The sequence below is a fragment of the Mobula birostris genome, chromosome 2 (assembly GCF_030028105.1).
Source record: "Mobula birostris isolate sMobBir1 chromosome 2, sMobBir1.hap1, whole genome shotgun sequence".
Taxonomy (NCBI): Eukaryota; Metazoa; Chordata; class Chondrichthyes; order Myliobatiformes; family Myliobatidae; genus Mobula; species Mobula birostris.
Genome location: NC_092371.1, coordinates 183,195,453 through 183,215,041, shown reverse-complemented (window position 1 = coordinate 183,215,041; position 19,589 = coordinate 183,195,453). Strand labels below are relative to the sequence as shown.

The 19,589-nt window shown below is 39.2% G+C and overlaps 1 protein-coding gene across 1 annotated transcript in view; it reads left to right on the top strand.

Moving 5' to 3' along the window:
- LOC140209840 (myelin transcription factor 1-like protein) overlaps positions 1–19,589 on the top strand; it is a 354,336-nt gene that overhangs the window by 221,184 nt on the left and 113,563 nt on the right. The window lies entirely within an intron of this gene.

Below are 19,589 nucleotides of genomic sequence, written 5' to 3'. Positions count from 1 at the left end.
AGAAATCAGGTGAATAGGTGTGTGGGCTGATGGGGTGATGGGAATGGTAAAGGCAAACAACAGGAGAGACACCCTGGTTGGACTGGTAGAAGTGGCAAAGGAACACTAGGGGAGTGGGATACTTGAACCTGGAAAATTCAATGTTTATACCATTGGGCTGTAGTCTACCCAAGTGGAGTATGAGTTGCTGCTTTGCCTTTGGCTTCACTGTGGTAGTGAGAAGCACGAGGACAGACAGGTCAGTGTGGGAAAGGGGAGGGGTGTTGAAATGACAAGCGGATAGAAGCTCAAGATGGCTGCTGCACTCGGAGTGCAGATGCTCCATAAACTGTTCACCTAGTCTACATTTGATCTCTGTGGTGTAGAGGAGACCACATCAAATGCCCCAAGTGCAGCAGATGAGGTTGGATGAGGAGAACATCACTTCACTTAGAAGGGCTGCTCAGGTCCCTGGACAGTGATCAGGATGGTGATGTAATGAGGGGTGTAACATCTCCTACTATTGTAAGGGAAAGTGCCAGGGGACTCAGGGAGAGTGGGTGGAAAGGAATGAATGGAGGAGGAAATCATGTGGAGAATGGTCTCCTGTAGTAAGCAGAAAGGAATGGGGAGGGGATGATGTAGCTGACGTTGGGGGTCTTATTACAGCTGGTGGAAATAACAAGGAATAATTTATTTGAACCATAAGCTAATTGGGATAGAAGGTGAGGACTAAAGAAACACTACCTTTGTTTGGCATGGGTTGGGGGTGTGATGGTGAGTTGTGAGAGAAAACAATCACGAAATGGAGGACTTCATCATCCATGATAGAGGGAAGCCATGCTTCCTGAAAAAGGAGGACATTTCAAAAGCCTTGGAACAGAAAGCAACACCTTGAGAACAGAAATTCATTGCCTCTCTTTTTCTAATTCCAGCAACATTGTAGAAATGGGAGACGGTAGGAGATTATTTAGTTCTTATTTCTGCCATAATTTTCTGCAATCTTTCTGCAAGTGACAGACATCGCGGTGCCAGGCACCCTCAATGGTCCTACAGAGCAGCTGGCTGAACAACTTTCCGCTTCCAACAAAGTGCAGGCTACTTGAGGGAATCAATAGGTATGAAAAGATTTTAGGGAAAATTGGTGGAAGAGTGAAATTGCTCTGTGAGCCAGTTGGGACCTTAATAGCTTCCTATTTTGAGTGTAAATATGAAAGTTCTGCAATAATAAAGGCAAGAAGAAGAGCTTTGCGTGGTGGTAAGTAAATATTTCACACATGCCACAAATAGACATTCACCACAATGTGTATGGAAAACAGTTAAAAGCCCTCCCAAACTTACATTGCTTATTCAAACTGACTTCTTCAGCAGTAGGTCTCTGATCTGGAAATCCTCCTAGCAAACTAAGTTGTAAAGGACATTGTTCCTCTTTAAGTGAATGCATGCCCATAGCTCAGAAGTGGCGTGCACACACTTTACCTGAACGTCGTCTCCTCTGGGACCACCAGAGCTTAAGTTAGAGCATTATTACCTTAGAGCTGTCCCTGGGTTAGCAAAGATGATCTCTTGTGGCATACTAGGACAAAGAAAGTAATACTGGCGCATATCAAAATAAGTTAAGAAAGAATATAGAAGAACAGGGAAAGTGAACGCCAACATGTGGAGATAGTGTTTGAGAGTTATTTCATCAATTACTGCCAAAGATAGCCTTACTTTTCAAGCAAACTATGTATAAAAATAGGTTGATGGAACAGTTTTCCTCTACAGCTTCTGGATTTTGCTGCAGCACAATTGAATCTGTAAATTCTGATTGGAGGTCTGAAGTGCCAGATAAATTTAAAAAGTTGGTTTAGATCTAATTATTTGGACAAAGAGTGCTGGGCAGGGAGGGCCTTTAAGTTACAGATCAAAACCCAAATATAAACAAAGCAGAGGAGTAAAGTGTAGGCAAACCAAACAAAGGGAGGACATGTATCAGTCCTGATAAAGGGTCTCAGCCTGAAATGTCGACTGTTTACTCTTTTCCATCGATGCTGCCTGGCCTGCTGTGTTCCTCCAGCATTTTGTGTGTGTTACATAGCCAAGGAGAGTTCTGACCTATCGAACAGGAATTAAAAGATTAACATTGAGGTGAAAAGAAGTGAACTGTTGATACCACATGTTACAAGCTGCAAGGGTGAACATTTGTCCTTGGTAATGCGTAAAAAAGGCAAGACCAGCTTTCCATTCTTCTTTGCTCCCAGAATTAAATTCTATTGAACTGAATTGCAGAAGCAGAGAACAATGCAGAAATGTTACTTTATTACACATTAAGAGTAATGTAAGCAAAAGATATTTCTACCTCAGTATCCCTAATAAAATGGGGAAATGGAGGCAATAAAATGTTGGGAAGGAAACAAAATCAATTTCTTTGAGTTGGGTAAGAAACTCGCAGAAAAGATTCTGACAAACTATGTGGGATTCTTCTCTAAATCATCATATAAACAGCACAAAATGAAAGGATACGCTGGTGGAGAACAAACCCAAAAGATAAACTGAGGTGAATATGGAGGCAACAGTGTTTATAACACAGAATTGTTTATGCTAATAATTGAGAAACCTTGATTGGCAGGACCAAGGCCTGGATGAAAGACTAGTGAAAAATATCACCTTTTATGGCTGAAAACATAACCTGGGAAAATTAAAGGGATATCAATGTTGTAAAACACTGTAATAAGAAACATTTCAAATTAATTCCAAAAGAGTCCAGGAAGAATGCAGTTCACTGAAAATGGGAGCAAATTAAACACCATTGGAATACCATGGATGGATAAATACCTGAGGAGAAAGCTAAGGACAAGGTAAGAAGTATGCTGTAAACAGATAGCTAGCATAGAAGATGAAATTACAGGAGACAATTAGGAAAATGAAGAGGAGCTTTTGAGTTAAATTATCATGAAAATGTATGCCAAAAATTTCAAACGTTTTCCAGACTCATAAATAATACGGAATACAAAGATAACATCATTGGCAATGATTGAGAAATGATAGATGTATTAAATAGTTATATTTCTTTATGTTTTCCAGAGTAAGTGGCCATAACTTTAGGGGATTAGATTAGAAATGGTAAATTGTATTTAGATTAAATAAAATAAATAACTTCAGAAGATAAATCCACTGATACATGTGGCTTACTTGGATTTTAAACAGTGTCCAGTCAGAGGCACTCTGACACATATGATGCTTATGATCATTTGTCAGAGAAAGGTGTACTGCCAGAGAACTGACTCAGAGCAGCAGCCAATGTAATCAATGATGCCTCACACCCTGAACATTCTCTCTTCTCCTCTCTTGCATCAGACAGGAGAGAAAAGTCTGAAAGCACATACCTTCAGCCTCAAAGACAGCTTCTTTCATACTGTTGTAAGACTATCAAATGGTTCCCTTGTACTACTTCAATGCACTGATGTGGTGAAATGATCTGTACAAATGCTATGCAGAACAAAGTTTCTCACTGTACCTCGGTTTAAGATAAGATAAAACTTTATTTATCCCAAAGGAAATTATTGTTGCAAGATTGCTCAGTCAGAAATAATGTGACAATAATGAACCAAGTTACCAATTTACTTCTTAAAATATTTTCTCCTTTGGTAGGAGTCTTTTCTTTTTCCTGCTACTGACGTTAAGCTAATTGATCTTAAGTTCCCTGCACATATACTACCTCACTTTAACAAAAAAAAAAGTAATATGCTGGCTATATGCTAACTCTCTGGCAATACGCCTTTCTCTAGAAATTGAAAGAAAAGAGTATTCAGGATAGATTTCAAAAGGGAATGATTTACTTGAGTAACCTCATGGTATTCTTCAAAGCAATAATGTAGAATGTTGTATGTAATATATCTAGATTTCCAAAAAAATCTTTATACAGTTGCCTCACGATAGATTAATCAATATCTTCTAGAATGCAGAATATGGGAATTAAGTATTTTAATGAATACCCTGTTAGCTTCAAAAGGGAAAGGGAAAGGTCATGGTAAGGGTTAGCCATCAAGAGCGGCTAAAAGCAGAAAGAGTGGTCTCTGTGCTGGGGGCAGTGTTGTTCACAATTTATATGTTGCAATCAAGTATCTAGTGTTATGAATTAGCAAATATAAATCTTTTATTCAATAAAAAGATAAGGAAACAGAAGATGAGATGCTACAAGCCAGTTAGTTTAATGTCTATCATAGTGAAAATGGTAGAAGCCGTTAATAAAGACTTTGTAGCAGTTCATTCCAAAATAATTTCCCAATCTACATTGGTTCTCACTGATGTAGAGGAGTCTGCATCATGAGCACTGAATACAAGAGATGAGTCTGACAAACTCGCATGTGCAGTCCTTAGTGAGACCCTACGTATATTGAGGAAACCACTTCATCAGACACTCTCACTTCATCTGCCACAAAAGTCAGAAAAGTACCCTATGGTCACCCATCTAAATTTGACTTCCCATGCCCATTCTGACATGTCAGTCCTTAGCCTCCTCTACTGCCACGATAAGGCCATGCTTAGATGGAGGAGAAACACCTCTTACTTAGTTTGGGTAGCCTTCAACCTGGCATTGATTTCTCTAACTTCCAGACACTTTTCCCCCTGATGGCATGAACGTCAATTTCTCTAACTTCTAGAAAGTTCAATCCTCCCCCCCCACTTCTGTCTTTTTCCATTTTCTGATTCTCCTCCCATCCCTTCTCTTTTCAGCTGTCCATCACTCATCACCCCCAGTGATCCTCTTCCTTCCCTTTCTTTCATGGTCCACTGCCCTTTCCTATCAAATTCTATTTTTTCAGCCCTCCACCTATCACTTCCCAGCTTCTTACTTTATCCCCCTCCTCTCCCACCCGCCCACCTTCCCCCTCACCTAGTTTTGCCAATCACCTGCCAGCTTGTACTCTTTTCCCTCCCCTCACCTTCATATTTTGGCTTCAGCCTCCTTCCTTTCCAGTCCTGATGAAGGATCTCGGACCGAATTGTTGATTGTTTATTCCTCTTTATAGATGTTACCTGTCTTGCTGAATTCCTCCAACATTTTGTGTGTATTGCTCAAGAATCCAGGATCTGCAGAATCTTTTCTATTTTTGATTGAAATATAGAACGACTTGAGAGGATAAGTGTGAAATGTATGCCTCCCCCTGTGGGAGAAGCTAGACCTATATATCACCATTTAAAAATAAGAAGCTGCTCAGTCAGGACAAAAATTCTGCAAAATTTTTTGCTCTTTGTTTGTCTGATAAAAAAATTTTAAATGGTGAAGAGTTTTTGGACCAGTATAGAGAGAGTGCTTCTATTTGTGGGGCCAATCAAAATTATGGTTAAGTATGCAAGAGAATAACTAAGAGATTAAATATAGAATTCAGAAAACCTTAACCCTGTGTGTAATGGGAATGTGGGACTTGCTGCCACAGGTTGCATTTGAGATGAATAATTTGGGAGATAAAATACACGTATAAGAGAGAAATCAACAGATAGATCAAGAGGAACATCAATAGCAAATTAGAATGGTTGGACAAAATGGGCTGTTCCTGTGCTGGGTGTTGGATGCATATCAAGCATAGAGTTGGACAATAAATGTAGGCTTTTATTGTGAAATAGATGTGAAGAAACAAGAGGGTATTTTTTTTTCTCAGCTAACTTTAATCATGCTGTAGTGTCAGCAAAGCTTCCCTGGTAGGGAAAGTCAAGCTTATTTCATATTGACATTTTATCACTGCTATCCTGACACATAGAAAAGAACACTTAAGTCAAAATAAATCAACCATTTATATGATTAGTTAATTCAAATATTCATCAAATCTATCTTGCATTTTCCGTGCTGCTACCCAGTGTAAAGGAATATCAGTAGATGTTTCAAGGGGAGGTGTGCTGCTCTTGAGAGTTGATGGGCATTTATGGCATTTGATGTCTCTCTAGTCTACAGCATGCAAACCTTGGATTCTATTCTTTGAGGAGCAATAAAACAAGCCTCTTTGGAAAGGAAGTGTTGCGTGATCAGTAACTTGCAGTTAACATGTAAACTTATCAGATACAAAATATTCTTGGACACACTTTTACAAATTGTTAAATGAAGGAACTATGAGAAATCAACCTGTAAATTGTGCCGAGACCTAATCTCCTTTCGGATGGACACAAATGCTGGGACCTTTGGCAAGACCCGTGGAGGACGTCTGACTGTCTACATCAATAGGGACTGGTGTGTGAACACATTGGTAGTAATGGCCCACTGCTCATTGCAGATGGGGATTTTAATGGTGAAGTGCAGGCCCGTCTACTTAGAGTCATCGAGTCGTACAGAAATGGAGCACAGAAACAGGGCCTTCGGCCCATCTAGTCCATATCAAAACCATTTAAACTGCCTACTTCCATTGACCTGCACCGAGACCATAGGCCTCCATAATCCTATTATCCATGTACCTATCCAAACCTCTCTTAAATGTTGAAATCAATCTTGCATGCACCACTTGTTCTGGCAGCTCATTCCACATTCTCACAACCCTCTGAGTGAAGAAGTTTCCCCTCATGTTCCTCTTAAACTTCTCACCTTACACCATTAACACATGACCTCTGGTTGTAGTCCCACCAACCTGAGTGGAAAAAGCATGCTTGCATTTACCTTATCTGTACCCCTCATAATTTTGAATACCTCTATCAAGTCTCTTCTACATTCTTCTTCTGCATTCTAAAGAGTACAGTCCTAACTTACTCAATCTTTCCTTAAAACTCAAGTCCTCCAAACTCGGCAACATCCTTGTAATTTTTTTGGCACACTTTCAATCTTGTTTACATCTTTCCTGTAGGTAGTTCATTGCCATTGTGATTATTGCTGTTTACATCCCCCCACCCCATGCTAGCGCTAGGGAAGCACTGCAGAAACTCTACGACACATATGCAACTTTGAAGTCACTCATACTGATGGTGTCTTCATTGTTGCTGGTGGCTTCAATCATGCCAACTTCAAAACAGTCCTGCCAAAGTTTTACCCAGTATGTCAACTTCACAACCAGAGGAGGGAATATATTAGACCTGGTTTATACCAATATTTGTGGAGCCTACAAGGCTCCCCCATCCCCTGTCCTCACCTCAGATACTTGGAGCACACATCCATTTTGTAATCCCTCCGCGCAGACTACTGGTTAAGTGAGCCAAACCAGTCAACAGGGAGATCAGAAGGTGGCATCTCAGCATTGCGGGACTGCTTCGAAAACATGGAATAGAGCAAATTCAGCAAGGCAGCTACCTCCGGTCGACGAATATGTGGGATCAGTGACTGGCCACATTGCAAAGTGCATCAAAGACATTAGCATGATTAAACACTACACTGCCAGAGCAAACCAGAAACCATGGCTGACTGCAAGGGTTTGTGCACTGCTTAGGGTTGAAGATGCTGCCTTCTGATTGGGCATCAGGAGGGCTCTAAGGTCAGCAAGAGCCATGCGTTCAGGTGACTTCATGAAGGCAATGCATGAGTAACCACAGAAAATCCACAGTCACCTTTGTGATAACAGGGACATGTGGCGCATGTGGCAAGATATACAAACCATAACCGATTACAAATCCACCCTGAACATCAACAACAACATCCCCTCCTTTCCTGATTGGCTGAATGCTTTCAATGCACAATTGAGACCTGGACAACCAAGCATAAACAGGAGCTTGCAACAGGCAGATAGCTATAACTTAGCTTATTTGCATACTCCACGGAGGCACTTATGATTTCATTTTGCCTTTTAACTGTTTCAGTTGATTGGTCTGCTGCTTTAACAAAATACAAAATGCTGTCATGAGTAATTAGTTACAAAGAGATCTTTGGGGATTAGTAGATTATTAAGTATGTAATTAAAACTGAAAAAAATAACAAAAAGTAATTAAATATCTGCTTTTTAGAGGGGTGTTCCTCAGAGAACAAAGGAAACTTGCATTACTTAAATTACCACTGCTCAGAAATTAAATCATATGTGGGTGCATTTTTATACTCTTTTCAATGTAGTTTCAATGAAAAGTGCATGAAAATTGGGGATTTACAATGGAGATCACAGAATCCTTACTTCCCTTTACAGCTTCCAAGTTTTCTTTACTGCTTCCACCTTGCTCAGTTTCATCCATTGATACTCAATGCATGTTTCGTTGCCTTTTCTGAGATTTTCATTGTGTTGAAACAGTTCACAGCACTCATAGGCTTTCAATGGTCCTGTGAAGCTCATTGCCATGCAGTCTGAAAGAGATCCTGTGGGTTATACTGACTGGAAGTCTTCAGTTCATTTCTCCAACAGTTTTGTTTCCACTGCCAATCAAGCTTAGAGACCTTGCCCAACCTAATTTCCATCAATGGATCAACTTGCCACCCGATAAGCCCTGATCTCGCAACCCCACAAAACCAGCGATAATAGCCTTTCCTCATCCAACAATCAATAGTCAGCTGACTACCTCTCACCTCCTCTTTCTCACTACCTCCCTTCATCCATTTGCCCTCTCTCCTTCATGACAGCTAGGACCCAGCTGCTGCTCAGGATTTGGAGATCATTGATTCTTTAATTCAGGAAAGGAATTTCCTATTTAGTAAGATGAGTTCTTTATACATTCTGGAAGGATATATTCATGTTCAATAATTCAATGTTTGAATATACAACTAAAGAGGAAGGGAGGAAACTAATTTTCAGAAGCATACCTGTAGCATTCCTTGATTACCTAGTCAACAAGAATACATTTAATGATTGTAGTATGATTTGAAAAAATAACAAAAGCTTTAAATTAAATCAAACTGAGGTCTGTGTGTTTGCTCATTGGGCTTTGGGCACATTATCTTGACAGTTTCCAGAGGATTTCACTTCTAGCCAATGTTGGAATAGAGGATGTGATAATTAATCATCTGTCTACTCCTCAGAGCCAAGAGGAATTGTTTTCACTACCCATCCTATTGTTACAGAATACTTGAAATCTTTTTGAAATTTCAAGCCTTTCATTCTCATTGCATGGCTATTGGAAATCCATGGTATTCAAGAGGTGATTCAATGATATGAAATGCATATAAGTTTTGAACTCCATTTTCTACCTTGGATATTTAATCCTTCAAACTATTGGTCAAATTGCATGAGAAAGTAGTGTTTTTCTTATTTTATCTCTGACAAGTTCCCCAAATGTTTGCATTGATCATTTTCTTTCCAGAAGAAGAGATGAAGAGCAGAGTCTGAATAAAACAGGACACCATCAGGAATGAAAGGTCACACCACACCACAATCCATAATCAGAACCTTTGGCCTGAATTATTAAATCTATTCCTCTTTCCACAGGTGCTGCAGCAATGATTGAGTCTTTAATGCATTGTCAGTTTATTTCAGATTTCCAACATCTGCAGTGTTTTTTTGTGCATTTCAATCAGAATTGGGAGATAATTCTAGATAATAATTAAATGAGGCCAACATTTTTTTGTTTGAAATGTCTGTAAACTATGAGAGTAATGGAAGATAGACTTGAAATTATTCATGGGAATTGCTCCTTTGGATTATTAAGAACTTGAGAAAATAGGTGCACGAGAAACCACTCAGCTCCTAAAGCCTCCCCACCATCCAATACAGTTATAGCTTGCCTGCTTCAGATTTCATCTCCTCTTTGATGAAAGTTTGGCCATCATACTGAATATCAATAAAATCTGATAATTTGTCGATTTAAAAGCAAGTATATGCTTAAGAAATTCTAAGGCAATTTTATTTTTGAAACTGTTAAATGCTCAAAGTTCACTCAAAGTGAATTTATTATCAAAGTGCATATATGTCACCATATACAACCCTAAAATTTATTTTCTTGCACACATTCTCAATAAGTCCCATAGCCATAATTGAATCAATGAAAGACTGCACCAGCAGGGCAGATAACCTGTCTGTAAAAGACAATAAATTGTGAAAATACAAAAAGAAAGAAAAAGGAGAAATACAGTACTGTGCAAATGTCTTAAGCACATAAGTATAGCTAAGGAGTCTCAGATTTTTGCACAGTAATGTAGTAATGTTATTTATTGCACTGTACTGCTGCCACAAAAGGAATATGATATATATGAGTGATTATAAACTTAATTCTGATATGGGTCTACGTTGTTGAATGACAGTGGGAAGGGGGCAAGATTAGGAGAATCATAGTTGGGAAAAGGGAAGGGAGGGAGCAGGAAGCACCAGAGAGATATTCTGTAATGATCAGTAAACTAATTGTTTCAAATCAAATGACCTTGCCCAGTGTCTCAGGGCTGGGTGTGTCTGTCCTCACGCCACCCCCTATCCCAGCCCTGGCAATTATTCTCTGTCACCTGTCTCACACTCCACCACAGTGTTCCACCCTTGCCATTCCCAACATCCTTTAGTCCGACCAGATTTACAAACTCGCTATCCACTCCACGTTGATAAATACAGTACTGTCCAGAAGTCTTAAGCACCCTAGGTATATATATGTGCCTAAGACTTTTGCATAGTACTGTACTAAGATTAATAATAAAAAAAACTGTAAACGAGATGAAGAGACCTTAAAAGTGAGTTCATAGGTTATGGGAACAGTTCAGTGATGGGGCAAGTGAAGTTGTCCCTGGGATAATGATTGTTCCTGAATCTGGAGGTGTGAATCCTGAGGCTGCTGTACCTTCATCCTGATGGCAGCAGCATGAAGAAAGCATGACCTGGGTGTCGTGGGTCCATGACGATGGATGCTGCTTTTCTGCGACACCGCTTTGTGTAGATGTGCCCAATGGTGGGGAGGGCCTTACCTGTGATGCACTGGGCCGTATCCACTACTTTTTATAGTATTTTCCTATCAAGAGCATTGGTGTGTCCATACTAACCTGTGATGCAGCCAGTGAATATACTCTCTACCACACATCTATAGAAGTTTGTCAAGGTTTTAGTTGTCATGCCGAATCTTTGCAAACTTTTAAGAAAGTAGAAGTGCTGCTATGTTTCCTTCATAATTGCACTTGTGTGCTGTGCCCAGGATAGGTCCTTTGAAATGATAACACTGGGGACCTTAAAGTTGTTGACCTTCTGATCCCCTGTTAGGGACTGACTCATGGACCTCCAGTTTCCTCCTCCTGAAATCAACACATAGCTCCCTGGTCTTGCTGACATTGAGTAAGAGGTTGTTCTTGTGATACCACTCATTGATCCACCATTTTCTATATAAATATATTTTTTCTTTTATTAAAATCAATTAATTAAAAACCTATTCATACAGCCAACAACAATCCTAATGACTGAAAATGAACAGTAGCTGCTGAAAATACTCAACCGATCAGATAGCACCTGCAGAGGGAGAAAATGAGTTTTCTGTTAGGTGAATGGATCTATCCTTGATAACAAAGTATCGCAAACTGAACTGATCAGAGATCTGAAGTAGTAATGCCATTGCTTCCAGCAAATTAGAAAACCATCATTGTTGTTCAACAAATCCAGACTAATTACATGGTCTTTAAAACAGTTTTGAAATGTTAAGATCTCGTGATCAAATAAAAATATTTGAAAAACTGAAGGACGTCCAAGGCATGTTCTCAGTTAGTCACAGTGTCAGGCATTAAGGCAGCCAAGGATCATCTCAAATCCTTCAAGATTTATCTTTCTGCTATAGTGACAATTATAAGTGACTGAAAGAGGAACTGTGACAGTGATAGCTTCTGATGATTGCACTATGCACACTTGGTTCATTTAAACTACATGCATGATAGATCTCAATATCATCTCCATTATTTCTGCTTCAGGAATCTTAATATTCAGAAAGTGCACCTGATTTCAAATGTTGGTTAGAGATGAAGCTTGCTCCTGATCTTCTACTGTCAGGAGTCTTAAGGTCAATTGAATTTCTGCTTTACTTAGTCTATTTAAATTATACCCAGTGTATGAACCAGTTCAAATAATATAAATTCAGCATGCCTCTTCTCAGTAGACAGTTTATTCAGGTCTTGAGTCAATGGGTTAGATGCTGACCATTGCTGAATACATTGTATACTGGAATGAAATGAGGAGTCTCTGTGACTTTAGAGCATGAAACTTCTCTGACAATTATAAATGCTATTAGGATTATCCATCTTTAGGTTTGAAGTTCTCTAATGATTCTAGATAATAGTGTTGGCTGTTTGCTGATACACAGAAGAGAGAAGGATATAGCAAATTGCCTTACTTGACATTTTAATCATGACAGCTGCAACAAAAGAAGTAAGAACAGTGTGCAGAAAATGGAAGATAATTATAAGCACAATTAATGTGATGGTATTGATTGCATTTTCTGTCATGCAAACGGAAGGAGCTTTTTAAAAATACTATTTACAATTCCATTAGCTGGCAAATGTGTTTTTTTTTTCATGTTTCTGTCTGATTGGGACATCAAGAGGAGAATGATCAGGTAGGAGAAAGAAAGCTGTGTGGTAGAGGAAGCAGGCAGGACTCAAATCCACTTACCTTCAGGTTGAAGAGGCCATGACAGTCAACTTTTACTTAGCAGTCAGCTTTCAAGTGCTAAGCATCATCTGCTTTTCTCTCATGGAATTAATGCTGCCCACGTTACCTCAGCTCACTAAGACTGACAGAAGGGGAATGAGGTTTTGAACTCAATTCATAACCTTCCTTCAAATGGGATTGACTCTGACCTACCTGCACTTTGTCCTGCTGAACTGTACTCAGTGAAGTACCCAGTGCAGAGCCCCTGAACTTGTTTTTGGTGCTAAGTTCAACACTTGAAAGGATGAGGATGCACTTTCAGAAAGGCTATCCTCCTCATTGTGGATCATGACTGGTCCCAGGAAGAGGAGGGAGTAGCAAAGGTGTCATGCAATAGCAAGGCAGATGATTTGTAGCCTGTAAATTTGATAGTCTTGCTGCCTGCATGAGAGAAGAGTTATTTACTTAAAGAAGAAAGAAAGGAGGAAAAATAGCTTCAATTAAAAGATTGCTCAATCAGGTAGCATTTGTATTCATGCAAGATGGGGAGAGAGTCTAAGGAGCAAGAGGGACAATTCATTGTGAGGCAGATTTGGAAGAGACAAGTTCAAGCAGAGTTAGCTCAGTGAAATAGTCATAGAATCAAAGAGCTGTGCAGCAGATGAACAGGCCCTTTGATTCAAAGTTCAAAGTAAATTTATTATCTAAGTACACAGATGCCACATTATACAAACCTAAGATTCGTTTTCCTGCGGGCATGCTCAGTACATCTAAGAATCAATGAAAGACTGCACCCAACAGGATGGACAAGCAACCAATGTGCAGAAGACAATTAACTGTGCAAATACAAAAAGAAAAAAAATAATAAATATATAAGCATTCAAAGTAGATGTGCTCAATGCTGGGGTCCATTACCCATAATGGACTGGGTCACATCCCTTACTTTTTGTAGGACTTTCCATTCAAGGCATTGGTATTTCCACATCAGGCTGTGATGCAACCAGCTAATATACTTTTTGCCACACATTTATAGAAGTTTGGCAAAGTTTTGTGTCAAGTGGAATCTTCACAAACTTCAAAGGAAGTAGAAGCGCTGCCGTGTTTTCCCCGCAATTGTACTTAGATTCTGGGCTGAGGACAGACCCTCTGAAATTATAACATTGAGGAACTTAAAGTTGCTGACCCTTTCCACCTCTGATCCCCAAATGAGCACTGGTGCGTGACCTCCGGTTTCCTCCTCCTAAAGACAATAATCAGCTCCTTGGTTTTGCTGACATTAGGTGAGAGGTTGTTGTTGTTGTGGCTCCACTCAGCCAGAGTTTCCATCTCATCACATCCATGTCAACCATCATACCTATTTATACTAATACCAATTACCTCCAGTAATTCCATATCCCTCATTGATTTGCTCACTCTAGTACCTGTTGAGATACCTCGTAAACGCTGTTACTGTTTTGCCACCACCACCTCATCTTGGAGACCAACAGTTCAACCAGCAGTTCATTTTGGATATCAACTGCTCTTTGTGTGAAAATTTTACTCCTTAGATCCCTGTAAATCTTCTTCCTCAGACCTTCAGCCGGCATTCTCAAGTTTCAGATACCCCTATTATGGGAAGCAGGCATTGGTTATCTACCCCATTTATGTCTCCAATAATTTTAAATACCTCCATCATGTCACTTCTTAGACTTCTTCATTGCCTATCCTTTCTTTCCTGATAACTCAAGCCCTCAAATCCAGGAACTGTCCTATTCCCTTCCAGGAGAGGCATAAAATGCAAGGAAGGGAAGGATCAGCATTACTGAGAGAAAAATAAGGTAAAGCAAAAGTGAGAGATGTGAAAATTGTTAATTTTTCTGATTAGAAACTTGTCAAAGCGCCATCTAAAATATTCTGCTCACTGTCTTCCTGATTTGCATGATGTGTAGCAGTTGACCTCAAGCTCTGATCTTGGATAACACAGTATTACTCTCTTTACAATATTTGTTTTAGAAGCAGACAGGTCCTGAAGCAAGCCCCAATGTGGAACATGGTTTTTGTTCTTCAAAACTAGCTTAGTTGTGTCTTTCCATTTGACTTTTAATTTTAAAAAGGTGAACAATAATTTGATACATGTAAGGATCAAGAATTAATCCTAAAGGTGAAAATTAGGTTAGCAGGAATGAAGGTAAAAGAATAAAAATACAGGCGGGTATATTGCCACCTTTAGGAATAAATGATAAAGTTTGCTTAATTCTTTTTTGAAAGAACGTGCCAATCAGAGAGAGAGTTACCTCCCTCTGAGACTCACTGATTCTATGTTCCTGTGTGGTTAGGAACATGATGAGCAAGTACCTTCACTGATTATCATTTTCATCTCTCTGCTCTGAATAGTCCACACATAAAACTGTAGGTTTAATGGATCAGATTGCCTGTAAAGCTGCTGTTTGAAGCATTAGAAGCCATACTTTTCTAACGGGCTTGTCATAATAACTTTCATAACAAAAAGGTGGCCTTTGCTGGCAGTTGTTTAGAGATTGAACATTGAAGCTCTGCCTCAGAACTCCACACAAGGCATTATAGGGCATGAGGAATAAATGAGCTACTGGGATATCTTTGCTAAGGTACTGCAGATGCAGGAAACTGCAAACTCTGCAGCCACCTAACTGCATATTAGTCACCAAAAGTTGTGATGCAGCTCTTCAGGGCATCAGTTGCAGGCAACTTTATGCTCAACATGATTAGTTGCAGGATACACATCTGAGTGATGGACAACCCATTCACTCTACCACTAAACCTGGCTCAGGTATATTAAGACCATTGAAACATATGAAAAAATTGGCCATACAGGAAATTACATTTCGAACTGTTGATTTAAGTTAGTTTAAATCTTTTTGTGTATATACATTTCAGATTTTGACATTACGTTTATTTGATAACCAGTTACATGAAGTTTTGGTTGTTTGTGAATGTCAAACACATTCCCAATCATTCAATTTAAACAGCAACTTTAACAGCAGGTGAACCAAGGTACAGACCCCCATTGTTTGTCAAGGTGATTCCATAAGCTCATACACAGGCAGGCACTTCTGCTTGGAGAATCTCTGGGCACCACGGTACTGACCTGGGTCTTTCCAATGAAGTAGGAACCACCCGTCTTGTAGAAGATTCCACCTTGGATTATACTGTGATCCAGAGAGCAGGTGACCTGGAATGTCAAGGCAGTCTGGAGATGCTGGTAAGTATACAAGCAAGATAAATTAACACAATAAACCAATTCAACTAAAGGGAATATGAATACAACCTCAGTCAGAAAGATGAAAGCTGCATTCTGTAATTTGCCCTGTTTTTGTTTTTATCTATATATTTAAAAACAAAAATATGGGAAATGATGCATTTTTAAATAAATTCAGGCCTCTGTGTAATAAATTGAGGTATAATGTCTCATGCATTGTTTGGAGTTCACAACACATACCTGTGCTCAGCATCAAAGATCACTCTTTTGAAACTCTGTCATTGCAATTGTTGCATTAAACTGACACAGGGACTTTTTGTTCCTCTACTATTTAGATTTCATAACAACTTATACCCCATTGTACATGAATTGGGCAACAAACTACAAGTCACATCTCTTGTATTAGAAAACACTATAAGCAATAGTTAAACAATAGATGCAAAAATTATAACAAGTACCTCACAAACATCTCAATTTGAATAGATTTGTTGGAAGACAACAATATAAAAGGAATATATGATGTTCCACTGCTATTTCTCCATCTTCATGAGCTTTGTGGTGCCAAAGAACTGGAAGAAGCTTCCTTTGACTAGCCAGGGCTACTCCCACAGAGATGGTGGGTGGGCTGATCCTTATTGTGAAAGTTCTTTCTGTCCATGGTGGTTCTCTCTTGCCTGCCTCTGCACACTGAAAAGCTGCCTAGATTGAAATACCAAGAGAGGCCAGAGACAAAATTGTTTTTGCATGGCACCAATCATCCAATTCTGTGACATTTCATTAAAAAGCAAGTAATTTACTTAAAGTGGCTTCTCCCTTCTTTGTTATCAAAATACCTTTCTTAGCAGGAGTGTAATATTTCTGATTAATCTTCCTCCATTCCAACTTCTTGTTACCCACAGTGATTTTAGAGCTTATCCCCACCGTTGGGACATTACAGTTATCAGCCACATCAGATAGAGCAAGTAGGTTTTAACAGATTATCAATGCCTGGTGCTTTCTGTGATCCATCCCATAACTTTCCAGAGAGATTAAAGGTTCAATTTTCATATAATTTTAGAACAGATAACTTCTATCCAGTACAGCAACAGCCTGCTGCTTGTGTGCTGTTGTGTCAACATGTCAGAACCATCAATCTTTTTCTCTCCTTCTTCCTCAGTATTTATTTCTCATTTTGCACTTTGCTTCCTGTCCTTTCTCTTTGTTTGTCTGGTCTTTTGCAGCTATCTCTTCCATTCTCATTCTCCCTTTTCTCTCTTCCTCCTCCATGTTTTCATTTCAACCTTGCTCATCCTTCTCTGCCACACCTGATCTCTGAATGCCCCTCTTAATTCCATCTATTGTTGATCCTCTACCTGCTTTTCCCCCTTTCTTTCTTTCCTTTTCACTTCTGTACCTGCAAAAACCACCATCCTGGTTCCTCCCACGCCACAAAAATTCGGGTTAATTGGCCACTGTAATTTGCTCATACACAGGTGCGAGGTAAAATTTGCAGAGAAATTGATAAGAATGTGGGTAGAAAAGGTCAGGATTGAATTAATATAAAATATAATGGATAACGGTCAAAGCAACCTCATTGACCCAAGGGCTCGATCTTGTGTGAGATTTCTTTCCAATTCTTCACACTCCTTTCAGACTTGCTTTAGTGGTCTGTAGGCTCCTTAGTGTTACTGTTTACAGAGGCCAACAATCAAAGCAATGAAAACCATGTGAAATGCTTGTCTTCTGCAGAGATGGCAAAGAATATAAAAACAAGGTTTTCATGTAACAACTTTATTTATAAAATTGGTAAAGCCACACCTGGAATATTGTGTGCATTCTGATTGCTGCACTATGGAAAGTATTGCTCTGGAAGGAGTTCAGAGGAGATTCACCAGAATGTTCTCTGGTTTGGAGCTTTTCAGTTATAAGGAAAGATTGATTGGACTTGGTTAGTTTTCGCTGGAGCAAAGGAGACTGACAGCTTCGTGATACAGAGATACAAAATGCTGAAGGCAATAGATAGGATATAAAGTTAGGTTAGGAAATTCCGAGTAGGTGACCAAGACAGATATTCCCACAACATTTAAGAAGCATCTAGACAAGCGTGTGAATCAGCAAAAGATGGCAAGCTAGGAAACAAAAGTAAAAAGCAACTAGTACAAGTAAGTTCAATAATCATGGTGAGCCACTATGACACTGTGACTAAAACAGGGAACCCTCCCCCGCCCCCCCACCAACCAAGTTACAATGCTATTTCATTCCTGGGAAACAGGCCACATCCAAATTTCCATACCATGAAGCCACGTCATCTGCACAGACATGAAAAAACATAACTTAAAAAAAAAATCATGAGAGTGATTTTTATTTCTCATCCCAGATTTTTTAGTGTTGATTTGTAAATTTTATAAGGTTGAATTTGTGTAACCTGAATGGCCATAATGCAGCAGTTGCCTGCATAAGGACAGCTATCTATAGAATATTTCCTGAAAAAAGACAGTAAATTCTCAGCTAATGACAATATCTGAAATTATAATATATCAAAGGTTGTGTCATTTGTCACACACATTTCCTAAAGGCATAAAGTCGTGTATATATATGTTATAATCCTTCTCCTTTCCTGGTCCTTCCTGATGCCTTTTCTTTCCACCCTATCCTACCCATATCTTCCCTTCCCTTTGTCCTCCTTTCTCTTCCTCATCCAATCTTTTCTCCTCTCATTTTGCCCCAATCTCTCTCATTCTATCTATTCCTTGTTTTCCTTTCCCTTTCTTTCTCTTCCTTTCCCCGTGACATCTCTCCTTTTACTCCATTCATTTTCCTCTTGCTCCCTCCCTTCTTTTCCATCCTCTCTCTTTTTGCCCATTTCTTCTCATCTTTCCCTTTCTTTTATTGCTTACTTTTTCCCTTTTTGCTTCAACTCTTCTTTTCTAGCCTTTAGTGTCCATAATTTGAATTAAAGTCCATTCTTCTTCATAACTAGAATTGTTAACTTCTGTATAAGCTTTTATCTGTTTATGCAACTGAGCAAGTTATCTAACTGGAGATAAATTTCATTTCCTCAGGTAAAAACTGTAGAATGAAATTTAATCAGTTAGCATGTTTCATATTTTTTCTTTCCTTAATTTCTTCTTCCCACTAAATACCTTTGATATGCCTGTTTTTCAAGAACATAAGATGTAAGAAGACACAACATGCACTCAGCTACTCACTGTTTTATTTTTGTGAGACCATTTTTGGTTGTTGAGTGGATATGTGCACTGGAGGCTAGAGGCTTGACTGAAACTAGGCCCCAAGCTTTGTCTTTTATATATATTCTCTATGAACTGCAACTGGTGGTCTGGCATTCACAATGAGCTCTCCGTATCAAAGGGGAATGTTGAAGGTGCTTGCTTTTTGACATGCATTTAAGGTTGGGGAGGGACATGAAGCATAAAATGATATGAGAGGCAATTATTTGACACAGAGAGCTGTAGATGCTTGAAATGAGTTATGTTGGGTAATAGTGAAAGTGGGTAGCTTGGTGGAATGTAACAGAACTATTAGATAAACACATTAATATGAATGGCAACAAAGCATATGGATAATACACAGGAAAAGGATAATTATCATCAGGATTGGCACAACATCTGAGTGGCTGCACTACTCTGTATTCTAGATACCTCACTGGAAGAGGCTGAATTGCGGCTTGCTAGAGGAAGTTAAAGCAGGCCTTACAGCTAGCATAGACTGGGTAGTCATCAATGTTTTTATCAGCCCAAGGGGGTAGCTCGCAGTCCTCTTTTTAGTACACAATGATACTGTTAATGGAAAATATTGATTCAGTGATGCTTCCTTTTAAAGGGCCATGAGTTCAGTCACTGAAAAAACAAAGCTTTTGAAGAAAACATGCTGACCTGGGTTTCCCTCAATCCAGGATAGGCTCTGACAGGTCTCTCATTAATACATGCCTGGTTCAAGCAATCACCAAGGTTGCCTGGAATCCCCATATGGCAATAGAT